General features: G+C 43.1%; 1 protein-coding gene across 1 annotated transcript in view; it reads left to right on the top strand.

The window, feature by feature from the left end:
• The window catches only part of TSPAN9 (tetraspanin 9), a 413,384-nt gene that overhangs the window by 156,768 nt on the left and 238,651 nt on the right, over positions 1–17,965 (top strand). The window contains exon 4 of the mRNA XM_066589569.1: positions 11,803–11,881. The gene's annotated coding sequence lies outside the window, so the exon portion shown is untranslated. The remainder of the gene's footprint in view (positions 1–11,802; positions 11,882–17,965) is intronic.

The following is a 17,965-nucleotide window of genomic DNA, read 5'->3' as shown; positions in this document are numbered from 1 at the left end:
AGTGACAGCTCATCTTTTAGCAGATCCTTTTAATGGGCCAGCACCCTGGTCATATTTAACTTCTGGTCTATGTACTATATTTTATTTTTACTTTGCTTTGGTCATTTTCCATTAGGGAAGGGCATGTCCTAATTTTAGTCTTCTGCCCTACCCTGTGTAGAATGAGGTGTATTCGTGCTTCAGTGCTGAGTAGCTGGAACAATAAAGTCCTAAATGCGGCTAAAGTCATTGGTAGACTATAAACACTGTCCATGGATCAACCTATGTTTTGTATCTATGAAGATATGCTTAAAGGGAGACTCCATAGACACTTTTATTTCCTTAATTGCACAGAAATGCTGTGAACTTCAAGGACCTCATAAATGACCCTAGAAAGCCAAAACTAATTATGGTGGCCATATGGGCACCAATGATTGCACATATAACTGCATTATCACTGCCAGGTTTACTAGAATTTAGTTAAAAGTTAATGTAGATGGTTTCATTTTTTGCAAAACCGTGGTGGATCCTCCAAAAATAGTTTGGATCTAATTAAAATATGGCATATGCAGATATAGGACACATAAATGGGGATTCTGAGAAAGTATATATACCATAGAGAGCTTGCCATTTCTTTTAGGCTTATAAACAAAAGTACCATACCATGACTGTACTATGCTTTTTCTGTAGTTCTCATTCACTTTAATGAGAGCTGCTGAAGCATTCAGTTGTTTCCAACATGGGTCTGGGTTTTCCTATCTTAGCTATGAACAGCCAAAATGGGAATACCCCTTTAAGTCAATAAGTGATGGTACAGGTACCCTGTTTCCCCAAAAATAAGACCTACCCTGAAAATAAGTCCTAGCTACACTACATAAAAAAAAACAAAAATACCTTACCTAGCAGGCTCGTCCAGGTCCCTCCTGCTAGTTTCCGAAGTTCAGGCATGCTCGCTTGCAGTCCTCAGCTGCCGACAGAAGATTGCTTGCTGGTAACAGGGTTCATAAACCCCGCCTCCAGGAAACGATGGCTCTGATTGGCTCAGCCGCAGCCCTTGAGAACCAATCAATGCAGTGCTCAATGCAATGGCTATGATTGGTACTTCGAGCACTGTGGCTCAGCCAATCAGAGCCATCACTTCCTGGAGGTGGGGTTTACAAACCCATTACCAGGAAGTAATCTTCTGTCGGCGGCTGAGGACTACAAGCATGTGTGCCGAGACGCCGGAGACCCAGACCGTGCCTTCTAGGTAAGTATAATAAGACATCCCCCAAAAATAAGACCCAGTGACTCTTTGGGGGCAAAACTTAATATAAGACAGGGTCTTATTTTTGGGAAAACATTGTCATTCTGTCACCACTCTTTTTAAAGAAGTTATCTGTTTTAGACAGTTCCTTTTTGTTAGAAGGGTCCTCCGCCAATAACACAACGGTCAACTATAATGTGTATAAGGAACCCAGCAGTAAGTGTTCGGTTTTGTGCAGCATCACCACAGACAAATTATACACTTCCCATTGAAATCAATGGTCTGTCCATGTAATACATAGTGTCCTGGATCGTCTAGAGTAAAAGACACTCCATGTTGCCACTCTCAATGGGGTCCTCCCATTTAACTCATCATGCCCTTGTAGCATTTTTCAAAAAAAAGTTCCCGACAACTCCTTTAAGGTCAGCACTAAGTTTAACAAATTCATAGCCCAAGATACCCAAATCTCTATTTACACACACACTGAAGGGTCCGTTAAACACTATTGGTTTATTATGTATAAAAGTAATTTTTTTATTGTCTTTGTTCTCTGTAACGGCATGGAGAAAGTGAATATGCTAATTTCATTGTTAAGGCAGTGTTACATATTGCAGGTGAGGGAACTCACTGCGGCGTCGGATACAGTATAACACAGATTGCTTCTAATGGGCTGTGAAACTAAACAGTTCCTGAAATCTCTTGGTGCAAATGACAGCTTAAAACTGTGCCATCTTTGTTCCCCTGTTTGCAATAGAATTGAGCAGTTTTACTCGCATAATAAAAGTAGTGCTTGCAAATTAGCCGTGTCGATAAAATAAAATGTTTTGCTCGTTGCATTCAGTCTACCACCTCTAGATGGTATTTGGAATCGTTTTTTTTTATTGTGGTGGACAATACAGACAGAGCAATTGGGATATTTGGAAGTAGTTTGCGGTGGTGGGAAGCATAATACATCATGGCACCACTGAAGAGGCATGGACTGGCCCACCAGAGTGCCAATTCTTCTTTTTGGGTTAAGCTTTGACACAATAAGGGAGCCTAACAGTCCAGTAGAAGACAACGTCCTTTGGAGCTGGCTTTGGAGTCAACCACTCATCTCTAGGGTCTATTTTTTGGGGGGGCTGATTCTGAAATAACCTATAAGATCTTTATGGTGACTGTTTTGATTGATGAGTATACATGTTCTGTATATATTCTGGTGCCCCAAGAAACCCCGATCCAGCATATTACCTATAAAGAACCAGGTTACAACACATGAAGTAGAAGTTACCAACAAAATAATCTGTAGCAAGGGTCTACATACCATAGAGGCAGACCGTGTGACTGCTACGGGGCACTTGAAGAGTAGGTACCCCAGCTGTGATTGCACTATAGCAAGACTATATGCAGGAATGTCCTCCAAAAAGGAGGTAGAGAATTTGTCCAAGAGCCATTTTAAAGGGCATGGAATGTGAAAGAAACACCAAGGCCTAATGTCCTGGATGGCAAAACTGGACACCATAATGGTGGGGCTCATTTACGTTTTTGCTATGGAGCCCCATGTACACCACTGTCTAATAGAACCTGTATGTCAATGTATTTCCCCCTCAGCAAGTCAACAAAGATAAGACAACTTGCAGGTAGCAGACAATGCCAGCTGAAGGGAATCTAACTCATAACTGGCATCCAACTGCAGCTACAAATTCAGTGTTGATAGGAAATGCATTATGTGCAAACCTTCAGGCTTGGACTGGCCCATGGGGGAATAAGTGAATTTGCCTGGTGGGCCTTGAGTCAGGAGCATACCTCCCACCCTCCAACCTTCAGACGCATGGCAATGTACATGCACTACAATAAATACTGATAGGCAGAGTACAGCATCTAAGTCAGGTAGTAATTGGATGTAACGTTTCAGTGGGCCCCCAGAATAAATTTAACTGGTGGGCCCTAGCCGCCCCAGTCGACACTGGGAGCCTTGTATGGGATTGTAGGAGCCTAGCCCATGGGAAGGTTTATTGAGAGTAACTAAGAGCTTATTGCATTACATCAATTACATTGTTTTTCCATATGTTAACATATCTAAGGTACAGGTGTTTAATGGGTGGTGCTTACTCCACATGTAAGAGGGTCCAGTCCAGTAATTATTTTATACAGGCAGGAGAGGGACACCAAGATGCCATGGCAGCTGTAGATGCAAGTGACATCAGAGGGTTGTATCACTCACATTTCACTGGGGTAGTGCTATATTGGGGGTCCAGTTCCCACATAGTATGAGTGGCATAGCAAGAATTGTACGGGTGCCAGCCCTGAAACCAAGTAATGCACTGGGAGCTTAGAGAGAATGACCAAGGAGTCTGGCTGCATGGGTGGAAAACAGAGTGACATCAAGGCCTTCGTGATCCATTAGCAATCCGGGTAGCCAGTACCAAGTAGAACATCCACCCCAGGGGAAGATAGCACTGCTGCCCAGTTGTTGGCCATCTTGGCCTTGTGTTCATAAGACTGTTGCTTTACCATGTGACCATGCAACTAGTTCCCGCAATTACTAAAAGACCAGTTTACGAGTTGCCAGTCCTCTGTCTATTCCTGTGTGTGACATCCTGCACCTGGCCCATATCCCACCCAGCTTACAACCTCACTAGTTGACCTCCTTGACCATTTTGACACTTGATTTACCTTGCTTCTAGACAACATTTATTGTAACACTTTATTTACCCACCTTTCGGCCAACTTCTCTGAAGATCATAGAATCATAGAATGATAGAGTTGGAAGGAATCTCCAGGGTCATCTGGTCCAACCCGCTGCTCAGAGCTGGATTCAATCCTTGCACCTTGGTAAAGACTGATCATGCGTTTAGACACTATACATTTGAGAAACCTGTGACAATGTTGTGAGTTTATGCCCAGTATAGAACCTAGACTTTGTTCTGATGTCCATGTGCTAAAGCTCTTTATAATGTAGTTCACTCTTTCCATAGCTAATAGTTGATCTTCCCTCAATATAATGGTGGACAAACTCTTCAATGATCAAAACCTGTTGACATGTTTTCCAACTTGGTGGGTTCACACCGGACTTTGTGGAGTATTTAGGTCTCAATATTCTCGTTAAGTTGGATCTACAGGACAAGTATTACCAATATTTTGCTGAATGCAATAGGCAATAAACCAACCAAAGCATAAAAAATGGAAATGATCCTACCAAAAGACGTCTGGGTAGCAAATGGTCAACATGTTTAAGAGAAGCATATGAATTCTATTTCTACTGTAATGGTCTAAAACAGGATAGATGACATAATTAAATTCTTGGTAGCGATTGGTCGACAGCTAGCAGACAGGAGACATCTCCATCTCTCTGAAGAGCAAAACATAACATTGACTTGCACCTGAGCTGTATGATTGCACATTACAAGAATTTCGAGCTGTATTTCCCCGGTGGACAGATTGATGTATTAGTAGCCTAAACTCTCAGACATTTTGGCACGGTTTCCACTGTGTGTAGTGTCTGATCTGTAGCCACCTAACTCCCTGTAATTATTTTATTGTGTGCTTCATGGAGGTTCTGGAGGCTTAACTACAGAAGCGTCCTTTGAGGGGAAGTCTGTTTTTTGTAACTTTACATGATCCACAAGCTGGGGGTAAGGCTTTGCTGTAATCCCAATAAAGCAAATTTAAGACAGATAAGTGCTAATGTTCCCTGTAAATTATGTCCTTTGAAAGCCTAATCTGATATCCCATTTCCCCTGTATTATATTCATCTGGGTCCAAGAAGCTGAGATATGGGGAGGTGTTTGATGGGCTTCTCATAATGTTGAGTTACTACATATGGCTGTGACATGGGGGAACAGCAAATAGCATATTTGCAGTATAAAATTATAATTTAGTAACTCTTTTGGCCTGTAGCCTACTTTATTGGGTAACCACTGGTACATTGGGGCTTGTAGATATCAGGGCAAACAAAAACAACTTTACAGTAGAAGGACATCATGAATACCCAATACCTCAGCTTTCCTAGACTCTTCTGGTATACTATGGTCAGGAGGCTAAAACAAGTTATTGGGGTTAACTCAATTTTTAAAGTCTTCAAGCAACTCTATGGTCCCAGGGACAAAATGTGTCCCGAGACCAGAGGGGAAGTAAAATAACCTGCTGGTGGTCTCTTTTCTTCCAGATCTCCCCCAAATCTGTCAGGTTCCAGACCCATCTTCTGTCTTCCAAGTTAGTAGTACCCTTCCCCTCATTACCCCGGTGCATACTGTGTATTGGTAGTCTGAGGCACTTCATGCTGCTTTCGGATTGGCAAGTACTGTTCACACGAGCAGGGCTGACCAATCAGAGAGCAGGTGTAGTGTACTGGTAATCTAAGACACTACCAGTGTGCAGTGTGCATCGAATAGAGAACTGATGCTGCCATCTTGGAAAACTGAAGAAAGGGCTGGAAACTGGCAGACCTAAGGGAGGTCTACAAGAAGGAGAGCAACCGGTAATATTACTAACCCCCTCCTGTCAGGATACATTTTGTCCAAGGACCAGAGGGTCACTTTAAGTTAGTAGGCTTTTATAACAAAGTATATGACATAAATGAAAGTAAATAATATTGTTATTGTCGAGGCTGGGTGGCTGTTCTGGTCAACAGGTTCAACCTGCATTATTAATCGGATCAGTAGAGATATTTTTTTAATGAGGCTGTGCTGTATAGAAAACATGTTTTCATATCATACAACTCCTTAAGGAATTCTGAGTAAATAGTGGGGGTTCCTTGTTCAGGACCCCCAACTCTTCTTTATCTGGAGGATCCGTCTTGCCCTGCCTTACACAGACAGCCTATTGATTTGAATGAACACAGTGTAATACTTCATTTGCCCTGTGGGGGTGCTGCAGGGAAACTGAACACTTACTGCCAGGTTTTCATGCAGATTATCAGTCCCCAGTAAAGGCACTTTGTCATCAGATTATGGTCAAGGGACCTTTGAAAAAGTACCCTTACACAGGATGACTGTCGGGGGCATAAGCACCCAACAGCCATGCCAGCGACTGTCTCTCCCTATATAGGAGAGATAGTCTGTCAGATTATGGAAGTAGATTGAACGACTCCTGTTTACAATGAGCGAGAAGCTCAGTGAGCTGCAACAGGACGACTAGCGCCAACTGAGCCCCGTCTCGCTCAGTGCCTTTACTGGGGCCGTGTGTACACGGGCCAACAACTGCCCATAATCACTCATTTCATTAATTATTCCAATGACTGTCAGCCCATGTAAAGCTAACATGTAAGGAGTTGTGTCACCACAAGGTAAAGTTTATCATGGCTACATTTGCACTCAGCAAAATGTTAGGAATGTTCATTAGTACCTATTACAAATATTTCAGCTCTGTGGTGCTTACTGCTTAGCGGCAACATCTGTAATAATGGACTTCCGTATCTGGCTAGTAAGGTCGTCTCTGATCGGTAACACGCATGCAATAGGATGCAGCCATAAGCTCTGCATTCCCAACCCGCACAGTGAGCGCTATCTCACTGCCCGGGCCAGACAGATAATCTTAGGAATGTATGTCACGTTGGTGGAAACGGCTAAAACGTGCGGTTGTGGGTCACATGACCAGTGTTGATATAAAAAAATCGAAGCAAAATAGAAAATATGGATACATGAAGGAATTGGTGGCAGCGGGGCGTAAGTTACTATTGGCTAAAGTGTTTTCTTAATGCCAAAACCACTTTAAGTAGGGACTGTCCAAGGCAAAAAAAAATCTTTTAACCCTTTGCAATCCAATTTGGGATTCAGTGTTTCCTAGGGGGCTTTCTCTTTCTGCCATCATACAATGGTGCCATCTGTTGCCTAGAGCCAGTACTGCGGTATGGGACATGCTGGAGAGGCCCCCGACAACAGAGCGGCCAGTAATATACAGTAAGAATACCCTGCCGGATGTCTTCTGACATTGGAGCTGTACAGCCTTCAATAAGAATGTCTTTAGACTTCAGACAGTGGATTGGGAAGGGTTAATGGTGTATTTACATGAGCAATTTTCCCGCACGATTTCTGTGTGTTGGAAGAAATTGCGTGGGAAAAGAACCCATGATTTTCAATGGGCGCATGTACATGTGTGATTTTTCTCTTGCAGCGTTGCAAGAGAAAAATTGCAGCATGTCCTATTTTCGGCCAATTTTGTTGAAGAATCGCCCATTCTTCTCTATTGTAGCAGGAGAAAAAAATTGCATTGCACATCCATGTACGTGCGAGTTTCATGCGAGTGCAAATTGTAAGTGCAGCAATGCGTGTGCTATACAATCTTATTGCATAATGCATCGCACTTGCGTAAAACCCACTGGTTTCAAGTGCGATATTGGTGGGAGTTTCTCGGCCCGATATTGCACTCGCCCGTGTAAATGCACTCTGAGAAGTTCTCTTTGTGGCCATTCAATATTGTGCATTATGGAAATGACCTCCATGCTAAAAAATCCATTTCTATTGGCGCTGAAAATGTTTCCCGAATCTTATTATTTAGCATAAGATGTGTTTTCTGAATGTTGTCGGCATCCTGCTGTACAAATCTTCAGTTTCTACTTAATTTAAGGTTGATATTCATATCCAAGGTTATAGAAAAGGACAATGAGTTGTAAATAAATGGATGAATTCATGAATAAAGAATCTAAGGATGATCACTTGTCAGAAGCCGTGGACCAAAGCAGTCTTCATGCCGGGTGAGACGCCTCAGACTGTTCTGTAGTGAGGAAAACAGCGAAAACAGTAACATAAAGTCACATTATGTTATTTATTAGGTTGAAAACATTCCAAAAAGTGGGGCAAATTTTACCAGATTTCAATATCAGATTATGAACTGTCAAGCCTGGCATCTGGGTTCCTGCAATAATCACAATGAAAGCCATGATTTGCCATGATGACTGATATAACTGGTACCGGCTACAAGGCTAGAAGAAAGGAATTGCAGATTATTAACAATATTCTCCCCTAGAAGGAATGCACCACATAGAGGCGCATGATTGGTACTGCAGACTAGAGATGAGCGAGTATACTCGCTAAGGCACATTACTTGAGTGAGTAGTGCCTTAGCTGAGTATCTCCCCGCTCGTCTCTAAAGATTCGGGGGCCGGCGGGGAAGAGCGGGGAGGAACAGAGGGGAGATCTCTCTCTCCTTCTCTCCCCCCTGCTCCCCGCCGCAACTCACCTGTCACCGGTGCCGGCCCCCGAATCTTTAGAGACGAGCGGGGAGATACTCGGCTAAGGCACTCGAGTAATGTGCCTTAGAGAGTATACTCGCTCATCTCTACTGCAGACCCATCTGCAGTCTAGCAACCCCCATGTACCTTAGAATTGCCGCTTCGGCATTTAAGGGGGTTGTCCCAATATTAACATATATTACCTTTCCATGGGTTAGGTGAAAAATGTCTGTCTGGCATTAAGAAGATTGAATGGAGCAGCAGACGGGAATGACTGTTCTGCTCAGTTGTTTCTATCACACCTATATATATATATTGAATGGACCAGCTGAGTGCATGCTTGACCACTGCTTCATTAAGTTTGCCCATTGTGGTTGGGCAGTGAAGAGGCTTGGGGGCCTTGAGACCACCATTCTAGTGATTGAGGTGGTCCTAGATGTGAGGCCCTCCTCAATCAGACATTTATTTCTCTTGTGGATGGGTGATAAATGTCCATTGTTGTACAACTCCTTTAAATGGTCACTAACTTTAACAAACTTGTGATTATGTGATAGTTAATGTGATCACTAGCAAAAGTGCAAAATATTTTATTTACCTAAAGTGTATTTTTTGTGCTGAAATCTCTCTCTAAAGTGCTGACTACTGGGGGGTTTGCTGTAGACTGCCTGTTGTCAAGTGAAGTCAGTCTGTAGTTACAGGGATAACAGAATGGATAACAGGAAGTGAATGAGGGTGATAACTCATGCTGTCTGTAAAAGTGTATGGAGAAGGTAGGGTAGTAGGTGAGAGACAGTGGCACAAAGAATGTTAACATACATGCTGCTGCTGCAGCTCATAGTAAGTGTTTCAACTCCTGAAATCACATCTACACTCCAACATCCCTAGTGTTCCACATGCTGATGTTATTTCTCTTTGTGAGCTACAGAGAGGGAGCAGACTTCTCCATGTGTGGTGTATAAACAGTTATCATAGCAGCAGCCTCCAGCCACCAGCTCAGAGTCAACTGAAAATCAGATGTACAGCCTGCAGAGGGGGAAAATGATGATGAATACAGGGTGCACATCATACAATGGCCAAAAATCATGTTATTTCTCATGTACACACACAACTGTTTATTCTGACAAGTTACCAGAAAAGTCAGGTAACAGCTTAAAGTGGTTGTGCAAAGATGGCATCCCTTGTTCATATGCTCTTTATACATCATAGAGTTGGGTCCCAATACAGAGAGACACTCGATTAGAGCAGCTCTTGTCCTGGCAGACCTTCTACGTAACTGTAGCGTAACTATAGGGGATACAGGGGATGCAGTTGCACCCGGGCCCAGGAGCCTTAAGGGGCCCATAAGGCCTCTCTTCTCCATATAGGGAGCCCAGTACTATGAATAAAGCATTATAGTTGGGGGGCCTGTTACAGATTTTGCATTGGGGCCCCGAGTCTTCAAGTTACGCCTCTACTCTGCCATCATGTTTTTAGAGGATAGTCGTTCATGTGAATTTCTGTTCTGTATTACTATACTTCCCCTGCAAAATGTCAGGCTGGCCACGGCTTCTCCCAGCGAAATCAGCAATTTGTTGAGGGTGCCAAGAGCAGGACCCTGGGCAGCCAGCGGATCCCCACATTTTCAAAGGGGTTGTGCATCTTGGTTATCATACTGTGTTGAATCTCAAGTTAACATCTGTTTTATCTGTACTTAATGAGGTTTAGAGGGAACATCAAGGATTAGAAAAAACGGGTCTGTTGTTTTTCCAGAAATAGTGCTGTGTTTGTCCATGGAGTGTGCCTGGACAAACAGCACTGTTTCTGTCTAGGGACAGTCCATGGACCAACACACATATTGGATAGGCATATACTGCAATATGCCTATTGCAGCATATGCTTATCCAAGTGAACTGCAGTACCAAACACAGTCCGCGGACAGACAAGGCACTGATTTTGGAAAACCAGCAGGCCCTTTATTCTAGTCCTGGAAATCTCCTTTAAAGGGGTATTCCCATCTCAGGAACCCCATTCTGCAAATATGAAAGTAAAGCACTTGCCCATTACATGCATGTTTCAAAAATACCCTCTTCTCTTCAAAAGCTGTAGTGTTTTTTCAAGTTGTCTACTGCTTGTTGTTTGGAGAGCCGACCACCTTCACTATGGAGCAGCGATGGCCAGCACTTGCACACCTCTAACTCTCTAACTTTGTATGCAATAATCTGCTGGGTGGTCAGGATCTATGGAGAGCATGCGCACTAGCTCCTGGCCCGACCACCAGTTGCCGCTGCTCTCTGCTTTTTCCTTCCGTAAATAGAATGAAACTGAAAGGGAGGAGACACAAATTAGATATTAGACAACACTTTCTGACAGTGAGGATGATCAATGAGTGGAACAGGTTACCACGGGAGGTGGTGAGTTCTCCTTCAATGTCTTCGGACAGAGGCTGGACAGACATTCGTCTGGGATAATTTAGTGAATCCTGAGCAGGGGTTTGGACCAGATGACCCTGGAGGTCCCTTCCAACTTTACCATTCCATGATTCTTTGAAGGCCTTCTGGACAGCGGAAGCAACAGGGACTTGTTTGTGCTGCCCAGAAGGCCTTCTATACAAGCTAAAAACAGAAAGCAGCGGCAACTGGTGGCCGGGCAGGAGCTACTGCGCATGCTCTCCAGAGATCCTAACCATCCAGGAGATCACTGCATACAAGGTTAGAAGTGTGCAAGTGCAAGCCATCTCTACTCCATAGAGGAGGTGGTCAGTTCCCCTTTGAATGAGCAGTAAACAACTTGAAAGAACACTATAAGAGAAGGGGGCATTTTAAAACGGGGTTCCCGATATGGGAATAACCCTACTTCAGCGCAGGAGTTCTGTTATGTATGTTTCACCACTGTGCTATAGATTGTGCTTACAAGAGATACACATAAAACTTAGGCACATTTGCTATGCCACCATGTGGCAGCACACTGTGATTTGTGTGCACCATATGGCGGTAGGATTATGAAAACCAAGTGGGGGAATTTATTTGTCCTGCATCTCTATATACTGTAGACCTATAGAAAGTCCACAGATGCACATGCTTACAAGAAAATACCCTCTATGGGCACCTTCTTGTCTTTGAACCATTTGAAGGCTTACTAAAGGTGAAAAAGTCTGGAAATCAGCCAAGGAGAATTCCAGATCCTCCAACTTGTGACTTTTTCACTTTCTAGCACAAACCTTAACAATGAAGCCAGCCGCTATATTTCTTCTATGATAGTATTATTTAGGACCTGCATTACTATTTATTGGTTAAATGCAAAATAGCAGATTCATAAAAGCGAATGTACGTGTATTTCCATTTTCAATGCTTAGGCAATTCTTCCTGTATCTCTCACTCTAAATAATAGAATACTTGGCTTTTGTTCTGTGACCTCTTTTTTACACGTTTTTTTAAATCTCCCATTGCAGGGCTCGGCGTGCTCGCACATCTAAGCAGACTCAAGGATTGATTAATTTGTAACATCTGGATATCCAATTATAGAAGCAGGTGAGTAGTAAGAGCAAACAGAGTGTCAGAGAAAAAGCTTTGTTTAAAGGAATCATGCGAGGGAGATAATTTAATAAGAGTGAAACGGACTTTTCATTTCAAAAATGTTAATAATGGCGTACAGATGTAGAGCAAGCTGGTGGGGTAGGGAGAATATCATCCATTTACATTCAAAAAAAGCTAAAAACATCTTCTCTGGATAGCAGAGGAAGGAAATAAGCCGCATATGAAAAATCAACAGGATCTTAAAGGCCTTTGCGGAAAGTCATTGACCGTTCGGTTGTATTTGGCTCAAGATTTTTCCCATTGCCGTATCAATAGGCTGTCTGGTTTCTGAGGGGGTAATTTGGATACATTTTAATGTCCGTAATAAAGAGGCTGTCAAGTGTTACGGACAGCGAGTGTGGATCGGCTGTGCCAACTAACTGGTTTGGCTTTGGGCTAATACTAAGGGCGTTATCCTAACTGTTCCCCGGTATTCACCCTCTAACCCCTGTACAGGGATCTGCCCTTCGCTGCATGAAACTGGGCAGGTCACTACTTTCTGGAATAGTCTCAGTGTAGTTGCCAGCTGACCCATGGGATTCAGAGACACCAGTGCAAGGCACCGTGAAGCAGGCTGAACTGTAATCAGATCCGGGGCAATGTCGGGGCAAGCAGAGTACAATCGAAATCCAGATAGTAAGTCCCAGAATCAGAGGAGACACAGGATTCAGAAGCAAAAGACTTTTGTTAGGTGACAGTGACAAACTAACACCAATACTTAGGCAAGGAAGAGGATCCCCAGCTCAGTTAAATAGGAGGGCAATAGCCTATTACCCTGCAGCTGGTGTGAGAGCACTGGGAAGGATTAACTCCTACAGTACTGATGGAAAGTATACAGCTATGAACCTATTCATATAGGAGGAGCAGAGCGACACCCGCATCTCCCCGGAAAAGCAAGAGAGCGTCAGACACAGTTAGCCGGCCTAACATCAAGTATTAGAAAAACCATGGCTGCCTGTTTTCAAAAACAGTATCCGATTGAGGGCTGTGCATGCGGTTACATCTCAGCTCTATTGACTTCAGTGGAGCTGATTTGCAGACAATAGACATGGACGGCACTATTTTTGAAAGAAAGCAGCAATGTTTTTTAACCTTTAAAAAGGAATCTGTCACCAAGTATGAGCACTGTAAACTATGTTATGGTGCTCGTAACTCGAGCTCCCTCGAGTCCGGAAGGCATTTCTTATATTTACTAGGCTCCCCGATCCAGCACTGTCATCTCTAAAAGTCAGCATGGAATGGCTGCACAGTCATCTCGCTCTCATTGATTGCTACGGTAGTGTGCGCACACAGTGTGCAGGTAGTGGTCCAGCTGCACAGTCTGTGCTTACTTTCGGGGTGACAGTGCTGGATCGGGGAGCCGAATAAGTATAATAAATACCTCCATGCAGGGGCGTAACTATAGAGGATGCAGGGGATGCAGTTGCACCCAGGCCCAGGAGCCTTAGGGGGCCCATAAGGCCTCTCTTTTCCATATAGGCAGCCCAGTACTATGAATAAAGCATTATAGTTGGGGGCCCTGTTACAGGTTTTGCATTGGGGCCCAGAAGCTTCAAGTTATGTCTCTGTGCAGCATGGTTTAGGTATGGGTACGGGTACAGATACAGATGGGGGGGGGGCAGCTCACGTTTTGCATCAGGGCCCCTGAGCCTTTAGTTACACCCCTGCCTACATGAACTTCAGCGAACCCGCCATATGAGCAGCATATCTTAGTTTATGGTGCTTATCTGCTGACAGGTTTTCTTTAAAGGCCTCTACATTACAGTTGAGCTAAACTCATCTGACCAAAGACCCTATTTAGGTTGGATTCAGTAAATCTGAGCAGAAAAGGAGATGGGGGGGGGGGGGAGGAGGAGTCATTTTTTTCTTCAACTGATTTTGTATTTTCTACCAATCAAGTTTGTCTTATTTCTTTCATTTTTTTATTATTTCGGTAAATATGTCATTTCATTATTTGCTTTTCAAAGATTTCTTTAAATTGCCTTTTGAAGAATGAAAAACATGAACTGCAGGAATGTACGGGCACCTAACAACATTTTACCGGTTCACTTGCTCAATCTTTGATTTGCAGATTATATCAGTAACTCACAAATCACATTGTACCTGGTCTGAAATGTAGAAAACTTTTATGTTCTTCGCAGTAATGTAATAAGGACTTCATTACATGCGTCTCATTTCTCAGAAGAGCTCATAGAAATACTTTATGCCATTAGCTGCGCATTTCTTGTTGGTCCTGAATATAAAAAAATTGTAAAATAAATCATTTTTCTATTTTTTTAACTTGATTCTACAAAATTCTAGCCAGCCACTTGGCAAAATACAATTAAATTAAGTTGATTAGGTAAATAAGGGGAATGTCTAGAAACCCATGCAATTGTAGCGTCCGGCATAAGTCGGTCCATGCCCATGAGGGCTGTGAACCCGTGTTGCCTTCTGTCAGACCTGGGCATGGCCAACAAACAGGCAATTTTTTGTTTTCTTTTTTCTTCATTCTATCTTATATTGAGCATGTCTGAAGTTATGTTTAGTCTGATTCCCATGGGAACTGGTACCCAATGCTGCCCTTTTCTCAGATTTCGGCACGGTGAACAAACACCAGAACTTGTTTGGAGCCCTTTATACTGTAACAAGGGTCTATCAAGTACTGATTGGACCTATTCCCTTTAACCCCTTGAGTGGCATGCCCGGAAATTTTCCGGGACGAGCTCCACTGCTCATAGCAACATAGCCCGGAAGATTTCCGGGCTATGTATCACTATGGGAGCTGCAGAGCACAATGCCACAAGCTGTGACAGTGTGCTCTGCCTGCACAGACCCACATAGAGCAGTGCAGGACTTTGAAAAACCAGCAGAAGATATTGCCGATGTGCCGGCAATCTCCTGCTTCTAAGTCTCCTGCACTGGTTTGTTTACAGGTTGCCATAGAGACCATCGGCTTGTCAGAAGCAAGCCGATGGTCTCTGTGGCAGGGAGCGCTGGTTGTTAGCTGTCAGAGGACAGCTAGGTACTAGCTCTTACAGCAGAGATCAGAGAAAACCTCTGATCTCTGCTGTGTTAACCCTTTACATGCTGCAGTCTATGTGACTGCAGCATGTAAAGGGCTGTCACTGCAGCATGTAAAGGGCTGTCACCATCGGACCCCCGGAATGTGATCAGGGGTCCTGATGGGTCCCTGTGGAAGTCCCCTAAAGGGACAAAAAAAATAAATAAAAAAAAAAAAGTTTAAAAAATTCTAAAAAAAATTATAAAAACACTTGTCTCCCTTTACTTTGTAAAAAAAAATCAAAAATACAATCACACATGTGGTATCCATGCGTCGTAATTACCCAGAGAAGGAAGTTAATGCATTATTTAACCCCTTAATGACATGGCCCCTTTTTTTCTTTTTTCCCCATTTCTGTTTTTCCTCCCCCCTGTTTAAAAAATCACAACTTGTCCCGCAAAAAACAAGCCCTCACATGGCCATGTCAATGGAAAAATGAAAAAGTTATGGCTCTTGAGACACAACTGCAAAATTAGTTGAAATTCAATGATTAGACCATTTTAAAAAACCTGCCCTGGTGGGCACGACAGGGTGGTAGGAAACCCGCCACTCAAGGGGTTAAGTCTATACATTTTTGCTGCCCTTGTTTCCTACAATGGGTGACAAGATGGTGATCTGGGTAAGCCAAGTTCATTCGAGTGGGACCTATGAACCAGGTGCTACCCCTTTTCTCAGATCTAGACAGAGTTAATATATACCAGAACTTTTTTTTTACCCTATTGAAGTCTTTTATACAATACTGAGGGTATCATAAGTAACGATGAGGCCTATTCCCATTGGTTCTATAAATTTATGTTGCCCTTCTTTATTTCCTACGATGGATGACAAGATGGGGATCTAAGTAAGCTGAGCAAAAACATTGCCCTCCTATCCTTGTCAACCATCACTAGTAGAGAGGACTTATTTATTTTATGTTTTGGCTTTTACAGTGGAGCCCCCCCTATGCTACATTGATGGTGTGCCGAATAATGTTTTGCTCATTTCTATTGATGGTTCTGAATTAGTGCTGCCCTTCATCAAAAATAACCATGGTGGAATGCACTAGGTCGTTTTTGTTTTTTTTTTACTTTTTGGAGCCCTTTTTTAAACTTTTTTAAGCCCCTTTTTAACGTTTTGAAGCCCCTTTTTAAAAATTTGCAGCCCTTGATGCTGTCATAAGTAGCAATTAGGCTTATTTCCATGGAGTTTTCTCCAAGATGTGGATCTAGGCAAGCCGGAAAAAAAAGGAGGGCGCCCCGTCCTTGAACCAGTTGGACTTTACCAGGGGGCTCCTAAGTGAACACGTCCTGTGTGAACCCGTGCTGCCATTCTTTCCTACAAGGGATAATAATATGGTGAGCTAGACAAAGTAAATACTGTGGGTTTTTTTTGTTTTTTTTACACCATTTTATATCTTTGGATATTTTATTTCATATTTACATTTTTAATTTTTAATATTTTTCACTTTCACAACATTTTTGTTTTTCTTCAAAAACACCGCTTCTGAAGTTTAACTGTAAATCTCTCTAACATGCCCATAGCACTTTACTTTCCATCTCACTCCTAGATTAAAATGAAGTATATACCAAACAATTACGTGAAGAACCGGAGGATCGGGAGGGGCTGCTTCCTGTATAATCTTGCCACTAGCTAAATCTGCAAACGACTTTAAATGCTGAGCTGTTAAAAATCGCTATTGTGAATTTTTATGCGCAGTAAATGAGAGACGCTTCACAACTGAGATATGAAGGAATATGATTACATTGTCGTTTATAGGCATATGCATCAAATATCCTCAGCCTAAAACGGAACTAATTGCTCTGTAGAGATTTATGGCGGGAAGATCCCTGAATGTGTTGCGATAATATTGTTGGAGATTTGGTCCTGTTTTAAAATGTCATATCCCATTTTACGAAATACGGTGTATATCTCTGATATCAACAGGCCGGTTATAGATGAGCCCAGATTATTGGATCATTGTGGCATCCTGGTGTAAATATGGCAATTGACTGATGAGGCATTTTAGGGGTCAAACAGGAGGAGTCATAATTTACAACATAGTCATTTATGTATACCGTGGTTCCCCAAAAATAAGACAGTGTCTTATATTAATTTTTGTTCAAAAAGGTTTAACTTTTTTACATGTATAGCTGCCTGGACGCGATTTAAATTGACTTTTTAAATTAATTGTTAGCAGGGCTTAATTTTGGAGTAGGGCTTATATTTCAAGCATCCTCAAAAAGCCTGAAAAATCATTTTGCATCCTCAAAAATTCAGGAAAATCATGCTATGTCTTATTTTCAGGGTATGTCTTATTTTTAGGGAAATAGGGTATTTAGCATTTCCTCAACATACATTCAGCAACGCCATCCGAAAATCGTGACTATCTGAAGCATTGGATTCCAATGCACTTCTTCAGATGGGCGATTTTTTTTTTTTTTGTGGGCCGCAGCACATGGAAAAGACAGGTCTGGACTAGAGATGAGCGAACGTACTCGGATAGGCACTACTCGTCCGAGTAATGTGCCTTATCCGAGTATCGCTGTGCTCGTGCTGAAAGATTCGGGACGCGCTGCGGAGCGGGGAGCTGCAGGGGAGAGCGGGGAGGAACGGAGGGGAGATCTTTCTCTCCTTCTCTCCTGGCCGCTCTGCCCCGCTCCCCGCTCCGACTCACCTGTCAGCAGCGGAGCGCCCCGAATCTTTGAGCACGAGTACAGCGGTACTCAGATAAGGCACATTACTCGGACGAGTAGTGCCTATCCGAGTACGTTCGCTCATCTCTAGTCTGGACCTAACTTTTGTTGGAATACGCCGACTTGTCCCATAGACTCCTATGAGAGCTGCCAGAAAAGGGAGGTGGGAGAGAGTTCAGCAGCAGCTCTACTAAACTCTTTACCCTTCTCCACCCCTTACCAGCTGCCGGCAAAGGGAGGGGGCGTGACGGGGAGGGAGATTAGCACACTAGCTCTGCTAAGGTCCCGCCCTCTCCCCTTGCCGGCAGTCAGCAAGGGCCAGAG

This window comes from Eleutherodactylus coqui, chromosome 2, assembly GCF_035609145.1.
Source record: "Eleutherodactylus coqui strain aEleCoq1 chromosome 2, aEleCoq1.hap1, whole genome shotgun sequence".
Lineage (NCBI taxonomy): Eukaryota > Metazoa > Chordata > Amphibia > Anura > Eleutherodactylidae > Eleutherodactylus > Eleutherodactylus coqui.
This window is presented reverse-complemented; position numbering and strand designations above follow the sequence as displayed.